Source organism: Lactuca sativa, chromosome 3 (assembly GCF_002870075.4).
Source record: "Lactuca sativa cultivar Salinas chromosome 3, Lsat_Salinas_v11, whole genome shotgun sequence".
NCBI lineage: Eukaryota > Viridiplantae > Streptophyta > Magnoliopsida > Asterales > Asteraceae > Lactuca > Lactuca sativa.
In genome coordinates this window covers 252,959,090-252,968,895 of record NC_056625.2, presented here as the reverse complement: position 1 = coordinate 252,968,895, position 9,806 = coordinate 252,959,090, and positions in this window count along the sequence as shown.

The window sequence follows — 9,806 nt, the reverse complement described above, 5'->3', positions numbered from 1 at the left end:
TAGAAAGCTTGGGTTGATAAATTTCGTTAGCGAATGGGTTATTAGAGTCAAGAATCAAACAAACTAAAGGTGAAGGTTGTGTGTTTTGGAATTTGATTTTGGAGTCTCAAAGTCTTGATGTCGATGGTAGCACGTTGGCTTTCAAAGGCTGAGCATCGAGGTTTCGAAATAGGGTCATGGTTTGTTGTTTTGGAAATGGGTGGATTAATTGAAAAAGGATTGGTTTCGAAAGCGTGGTTGTGAGGATGGATTGGGTATCGACATAGTCACGGATCGTATTTGGTTTTGAAGTGAGATGAATAAGAAACAAAACATGTCAATTCGAATCCTTTAACTTTCAAATAAGTGATAGAAAAGGTCCACATTCGAAATGGGGATAAAAGTTTGTGTTAAATGTAGACTTTTCATTACGAATCCCTAATGTTTTGAAATATTGTTAGAATTTATGCAACTTCGACACTGGGCTGAAAGTTCTAAGAAATGGGATTATTTTTCGAAACAGACCCCTAGAGTTAATGTGAATTAACACTTTATGCCCAGTTTCGCAATTGTGATAGTGTTTCACATATTAGGTTGTTTTGGGCGCATCGGGTCACTGCAAAATTTCAAAATTGATAATTTCTACCCAAATTTGTGAAATTTTGTCAAAGGCGGTCCATGAACGAATTAAAAAATTGAAGATTTTTGGATTTTCCGGATTTAAGCAAAATTTTTATGCCATGTGTTAAGGATGAGTTTTGGATAGAAAAAATCCGAATTCGAGCGCTTTCTCATTACTTTTTGGTTTTATAATCATTTTTCGATTATAAAAATGGGGAGAGATTTAGATATGGAAATTCAAAAGTTGCGTTTTTCATATTACACATACTTGAAGACTGATGTGCCCTCAAGCATTTGAAGTTTATGAATTGATTCGATTCGAGATTCGGAAGAGATTTGGGTTTTCCTGGTTCATGATGGGTTTAGATTCATTGAAGATTTTGGGGTGGGCTTTTATGCTCAAATTTTGGGTAATTTTTTTTGGAGATTTTATCTCACACTCTAGAACCCAAATTGGCAAAATCATTGAAGAATTAAAGATTTGTAGTTCATCTCTACATGTTTCACGCTTGAGGCTTGGTTCATGAAGTTTCTCGATTTTGGAAGATTTGAAGCGGGTCATCCATTCCTAACTTTGAGGAGGAGAATGTTTGGATGCAAAGTAATCCATGTATGACTTTGTTATGGTTTGACTCATCTAGACCCACTTGCATATGGTAAAGTAGCGTTGTGACATGATATATATATATATATATATATATATATATATATATATATATATATATATAGGGAAAAGTGAATATACCCTTAAGGGTATATAAGCTTAGGTACCCAAACTCACCATACTACGTCGTTTTGTATCATATAATACATTTTAGTTGTCCAGTGTTCTTATAATTTAACTTTTAACTTGATTTACTTTCATGGTTATAAATTACATATTTAACTTCCTCTTATATAATTTTCATTTTCAACTATAATATATAAAGCCTAGTCGGTGTTTGAAAAAAAGATGTGATGTAAGACAAAGATTATAGTGAAATTTCAAAAATATTGAAAGTAAATCAAGTTAGGGGTTGAAGTTTAAGAACATTATAATGAATATCGTGAGTTTGGGTACCTAAGCTTATATACCCTTAAGGATATATTCACTTTTCCCATATATATATATATATATATATATATATATATATGTGTGTGTGTGTGTGTGTGTGTGTTTGTGTGTGTGTGTGTGTTTGTAGAGAAAGAGAGAGAGTGAGAGAGAGAGAGAGAGAAAGAGAAAGAGAAAGAGACATGTAAACACCTCCATATAAGGTGAGTTTCATACCACTTGTAGATGTATACTTGAGAGATGTAGTTCATAGTGATTAGTGAGTGAGGTATTTATGAAGTTCTAGATCTAGTACCTTTTTTTTACTCATTTACTATGAGCGAATACACCTTTTGGCACCCAAATCACCATGTTTTTACTGTTATATAATTCCGCATGCCAAATCAAATGCTCATAATTCACATCAAAGTTTTCGTGTAATTTTTTTTAAAAAAGTGACTTAAGGCACTAATCCGGTCATATAAAAGTGCATTCACAAAAAAATCTAGAAAAATATGTGCACACATTAAAAGTGCATCTATGCACAAACGTCGGAAGTGCGTATGTTTGTCAAAAATAACTTTCATATGTGCATATTTTTCGTGCTCTACTATTTTTTTTGTAATGCACTTCTATATGATCAAATTATTGTCTTACGTCCCTCTTCTTAAATAAAAAAAATTCACACGAAAACATTAAAGGAATTTGCCGTAAAATATAGGTTCGCAAAAGAACCTGATTGATATATATATATATATATATATATATATATATATATATATATATATATATATATATATATATATATATATATATATATATATATATATATCAACTATTTTATTTCTTGAAGTCAACCCAAGTTTATACCAATATATTGGAAGCTTATTTTCAATAGTAGGAGTGGATGTATGTATGATTTACACACACAAACGGAAAGAAAAATTATATATGATTTATATATGAATTTGACTATTCTATTTTTATTAAACCATATTATATGTAATATGTTACGAGTAATTATATATGAATAAAAAAAATCAAGATTTTTATTTTTTTGAAATCTCAAGTAAGTCTTCCCGTATGTGTGTGTATATATATATATATATATATATATATATATATATATATATATATATATATATATATATATATATATATATATATATATATATATATATATATATATATATATATATATATAGAGAGAGAGAGAGAGAGAGAGAGAGAGAGCTACGTTCATTTGTTTAAACTAATTATTGTGTTATTGTATGAGTAGATATAGGCCAATCATTTCAAAAGGGTAAATATGTAATTTTATATTTAATTAATTATGGTAATATATAAATCAATTAATATCCCTTTAATTAGGGATATCAGTTTTAAAACCCAATTTCTAGTCCGCCTCTTCCCTCTTCTCTTAAATCGTCTGCCTCGTCTCCAACTGCCAAATCCGAAAAATATTTAGAGAGATCGAGATCTCCAGTCTGGCGTGATTGGTTGAGAATCTCTCTCACGCCACGCATCGCCACCGACAAGGCCGCCGCCCATGAGATGGGTAAACTTTTGGTCATCATCTACATCACGGTAGCTTTGCTCCTCCTCCTTCTCATATCGCATTCCCCCAATAAATCCAATCACCAAAACAACCATCGTCGCCACCGTTGACTAAAGCTCCGCTCCAACTTCTCTTTCACCCCAATTCATTGGAGTCCCCAGCAAAGACCTTTTTTACTCAGCTTGACAAAGATAGTGATGGGTAAATCTATAACTGTATATCTATTATAAACTTTTTTTTTAATGATTTGTGAGTTGCTAATATCTTTAAGGATACAACTAGTTTTAAATTTTTAATGTGGGCGAGTTTTGTCTTTTGATGTTGTAGATACTTGTCTGATGTGGAACTGCTACCTATCATTAGGAAGCTTCATCCTTCAGAGTGTTACTATGCCAAACAGCAGGCATATTATATTATATCACAGGTAAGTAAGCATGTTTAATTTTGATGTTTTTTTTTAATAGGTTTGGCCTTGAAATTGTAGTAATCTGGTAGATATAATCATGTTGATTGGCAGCTTCATTGTCTGCATAGTGAGGGGATTTTTCATATTTGAAATTGAATAAAGCAATTTAATGTTAAATCTCATCTATCAATGATCAAGTGATAGCAAATCAACACAATAATTACCTATCCAATTCATATTATGAAAATGAAAAGCCATTTGAATATGAAATTTGGTTTGAACAAAATCAACAACATTAGAATCAACATCTTTCCCAAATCAACCAAATCAGAAAAGTTATTACTCCATCATATTAAACACAATAATATAGTATAAAGAGAAAGAAAACGTTCAACAACACCATCAAATTATTTTCTAAAAACAGGATTAAAATAGATGAAAGAATCGAGATTGGAAAAGGAAGGAACCATGTGTCTCCTTTCTCTTTTATGTGTCTGTGTGTGCTCCTGGTGTGTGTGATGCAATCAATATACATTTAGCCATTAGGGCCTATTTGAAATTTACTTATAATTTTGAAGCTTTGTGTTACAGTTAGTTGAAATAAACACCCTAGACTACATGAGTTTGATAAATTTCATGAGAATGCAAATGTGAAATTGGAGTTTGTTGTTTTTGCAGGCGGATACAGATAAAGATGGGAGGTTATCATTGACATAAATGATTGATAGTCCATATGTATTTTATAGTTAGTCCATATAATAATCATGAACATATTCTATTAGAATGCCCCAAATTAATATAATTATTGGTAAATGAATTTCAATTCTATCAGAATGGAATCAGGAATTCCATTCATGCTGGATAGGAGTATGGATATTTTCTCACTAATTTATTCATTGGATTTTTTTTCCACAAAAGCTGATGCTTGAAGAACGGACCACGAAATTTGAACGACGCCTCTTAGCAACACTATTCTTTTAGAATAAATTAGCGTATTTGTTAGATTTTGATGTTTTTTTTCCTGATTTGACAGTTTTTTAGTGTTATTCTTTAACAACAAATATAATTCTTAGCAATTGTTACATGTATTCTATAAGAATTAATATAATTTTTTTTTTAATTCTTTAATTGCTGATTTGAGAATTTATTATTCTACAAGAAATATGTGCAAGAATATTTTTACTATTTTATGGTTCTAGAATATTTTTTTTGAACATACTCAAACATATTCTGTCAGAATGTCCGAATTAAAAACCTTATAATTCGTAAAATCGGATTTTTAAAATTAATAGAATCTATGATCCCTTAAAATATGCAAATTTCCTTTATTAAATCTATATTAATTGACTAAAATACCCTTCTAGTTAAATTAGATGGTATTTTTCGATTATTTTTAATTCAATAATATGTATTAATCACTTTTTTAAAATAAGTAAAATGATTGGCTCATATTTATGCATACAATAACACTATATATATATATATATATATATATATATATATATATATATATATATATATATATATATATATATATATATATATATATATATATTCCAACCATTTTAGTTCTTAAAGGCAACCCAAGTTTATACCAAGTTAGTTATGACATTGAAAGCTTATTATGTATGATTTACACACACAAACGGAAAGAAAAATTAATATGATTTATATATAAATATGACTATTCTATTTTTATTAAACCATATTATATGTAATATGTTATGAGTAATTATATATGAATAAAAAAATCAATATATTTATTTTTTTGAAATCTCAAGTAAGCCTTCCCATATGTGTGTGTGTGTATATATACACACACTAGCCGTTTACCTGTGTTAAGCGTTGGTGTAAATAGAGTTTTCCGACGCTTAGTTTCTTTCCAAAAATTATTTTTCAGTCGTGCGAACAGTTTTTTTCCGGCTATTAAGTTCCATTAGAAAGCATTGAGCTTGTAAGTAACACGTGATGCATCGAATAATACATTTTTAGTATTAAAATACATATAGGTTTAGGGATGAGTGTTTAGACCGAAAAATGACCGGAACCAGTTATGAACGATTAAGTATATCTGGTTTGGTTCCCGAATATATAACTTATGCTTAATCGGTTGTTAGTTCTATCAGGTCCAGTTGTACCGCTTATGACCTTAATCGGTTCTACAAAATCGGAACTGAGAATGCGAAAAGACTTTTTTCCCTTTGACTTGTAAGTATTGACATATAGTACAACACACACATTAAAAATGGTAAAAATAATAGTAATAATAAATAAATTTCTCATCACATGCAGAACGAACTCAAAGTCTCTACACTGGACTCGATCATTTATTTGTTTGATATTTCGGTTCATCCCGGTTACTATTCGAACCGGAACTGGTAATATACCTTATTCAAAACCTGTCGCATACCGAAATAACCGTTCAGGTTTTCGGTTGTTATTTTTGTTCAAATTCGGTTTTCATTTCTTATGGTTCTGAACCAATTTAAATAAGTTTTTTTTTTTTCATTTTTAATCATATCATGCTACTAAATCAAAATAAATTTTGAATGACTTTTTTTAATAAATATACTTTATGACCAATAGTTATATTTTTATAAATGAGTAACCATAAAAATACAACAGATTTAATAGAATGCGTCAATTTCTTTTTGTTGTTTTTAATTTTGTTAAAAAGTTGGAATTAAAAATAAAATATTGATATCAAACAAAATATATATATATATATATATATATATATATATATATATATATATATATATATATATATATATATATATAAAATAATGCAGTAGTATTCGAACGTAGAATAATATCCTCATAGGTTGTTCTATATACACGACCTAGATAAAACTGGCAAAAAAACAAATTATGGTTTACCAACTCTAAATGCTTCCAAATATTAAAACTAGCTCTTTTTAAGTTGAAAGTACCTCATTACACTACAAGAAGATTTGGCAATAGCGGCGACGTCTGTCGCCGCTAAAGATAAGGGTAGTCGCCGCTAATATCTTTAACGGCGACATGTCGCTGCAAATGCGTCGCCGATAATGTTTCGTCATTAATACGTCGCCGGTAATGCATCGACACTATTGACTGGTGTAGCCGCTAAAGACGTCGCCGCTAATGCTAACCTTTCTTGTAGTGTTAGAATAACTGCGATAAATCGAAACATGGTTTCATATATTTTAACATTATATAACTTTAAACAAATATAACCACGTCCATAGACAAGTAGATCGATCTTTCCAGAAAGAAAAACTAATATATAATGACTTCGATCTATGTTATCTTATCTTGTGCATATAAGATATTTTGTGGAGAGATTCATGAAAAAAGTAAAAACTGAGTTGCAGTAACATAATGTTCACTCTTTAGGCTGTCAACATCATTTTTGTTTAATATATTGATGTAACAGGGAAAATGAACTTAAGATGTTATAATCAATAAATAAATTGAAGAACCTTTCGGTTTCATGTATTTTTAGATATTAATAACCATTCCAAAATTAATCAAATTAATAGCATACATTAACAAATATACTCAAAAATTAAAAAATCAATATAATAACTGTCAAAACCATATCAAAAATAATTTAAATCATACCAAAAATAATCATATTATTATAACATTTTAATTAAGATGAAATAGCAACATATTTTCCATTCACTTCTTAAAAGGCATAATTTTTAAAATTTTGTACCTTATAGAATGGCAGCTTTATAAAATTTAAAATTATATATGAGGAGGTTTCATATATATATATATATATATATATATATATATATATATATATATATATATATATATATATATATATATATATATATATATATATATATATATATATATATATATATATATATATATTCTTTTAAAAAGGGGATTCGTTTTTTTTTTTTTTATAATTTTATGTTAGGGTTTGTTTTTATCAAAAAAATGTTAATAATTACATTGAAGGCCATAGTTTCTAGTACCCTTTAAATTGTGATTTATGTTGACTTAAAATAAATTATATCAGATTTTCATATGAATCGGATTTGGGTCGAAATTTTATAAAAAATTAAATGTGAATGATTATTATATTTGATTTATCATGCAATTATTGATCATTTAAATATGAATTTTAATTAATTCATCTATGATTATCAATAAATTTATTTGTGCGGGATAAAAATGTTAAAATTGTCAAAAAAAAAAAATCATGTGAAATTACGTAGATTCACATCTAATTTCGTTAGATTCACATAAGAACGTAAATTTTTGTTTGAATTCACATCCAAATTTTATATATCTATTTTCGCGAGCATTCACATAGATATTATTAATTCATTTGTTTAATCACAGTGTGAAAATGGGCTAACAAATCGATATATTTTAACGATTTTTGTACGCAATGCTTAAATGAATTTTGTAGATTTCAACATTTTGACCATACACAAAGAAATATATGGTTAATCATAAATAAATTACTTAAATTCACATGTAAAGGATCAAGAATTATCGGAATAATCTAGTACAATATGCATTCACATGTGAATTTTTCTTATAAAAAATTGATACTGTTATAACTTCGATATGAATATTTACTTATAGAATACCAAAATATATCAATTTTGATAAATTTATCAATTTATTTTTCCAAAAGTATATATATATATATATATATATATATATATATATATATATATATATATATATATATATATATATATATATATATATATATATATATATAAGGAAACCTCATTAACAATTTTATATTCAATTTTCTTTTCCAAAAAAAAATATATAACTTAAAAAAAATTAAAATAAAAAACGAAGTGATTTTTTTAGTATAATTCGGTTAATATGCGTCTAATGTACAAGTCTAACAATTTTTATTTTGGTTGTGGATTGATTTATAATTTCAAGCTTTATATTGGTTTCTTAGTTGGTTGATACTATATTTTTGACTAATATTAGAGTGTGAAATCAAATATCTTTACATCAATGTCTTAAAATTCAGTTTTTTTCGGTTGGTATGATATATAACGATGATGACAAAGTAAAGCGATTTCATCGTTGGGTCAACCAGATTTTCAAAAAAAAAGATGCATCTTATATAAACTAGCCTGTGTTATATATATATATATATATATATATATATATATATATATATATATATATATATATATATATATATATATATATATATATATATATATATATATATATATATATATATATATATATATATATAGGTTCAGGTTCATTTGAGACCATTCTAATTTTGTGAGACCGTGAGACCAAATCTAAAAATAATTTTAAAATGCAAAATAAATGGAAAAATCCAAAAAAAAAAATTTTAAATGTTATTTTCGGAACTTGAATTAACTAAAAAAAATATTAAAAAAATATAAAAAAAATAAAAATAAATAAATAAAAAAATCCGTTTTTTTTTTTGAAAAATATGTGAAATATTCTAAATAGAATATTTCACTGACATATTCTAAAAAATAATTTTAAAATGCAAAATAAATTGAAAAATCTAAAAATTCTTTTTTTAAATATTATTTTCGGAACTTGAATTAACTAAAAAAAATAAAAAATAAATAAAAAAAATAAAAAAAAAATTCTATTTTTTTTGAAAAATACGTGAAATATTCTAAATAGAATATTACACTGTACATAATCTAAAAATAATTTTAAAATGCAAAATAAATGGAAAAATCAAAAAATTCTTTTTTTAAATATTATTTTCGGAACATGAATTAACTAAAAAAAATAAAAAAAAATAAAAAAAAATAAACAAATGCGTCTCACGGTCTCACAAAATATAAGTGGTCTCAAATGAACCTAACCCTATATATATATATATATATATATATATATATATATATATATATATATATATATATATATATATATATATATATATATATATATATATATATATATATATATATGGGAAAAGTGAATATACCCTTAAGGGTATATAAACTTAGATATCCAAACTCACCATATTACGTCGTTTTGTATCATATAATACATTATAGTTGTCCAATGTTCTTATAATTTAAATTCTAAATTGATTTACTTCCATGATTTTTATAAATTACACATTTATCTTCCTCACTAAATCCAGCCTCGACATCATCCCTATAAGTAGATTAATCAGTAATATGGCGTTGGAACTATTGACAAATCTTATCTATAAATTCATAACAATG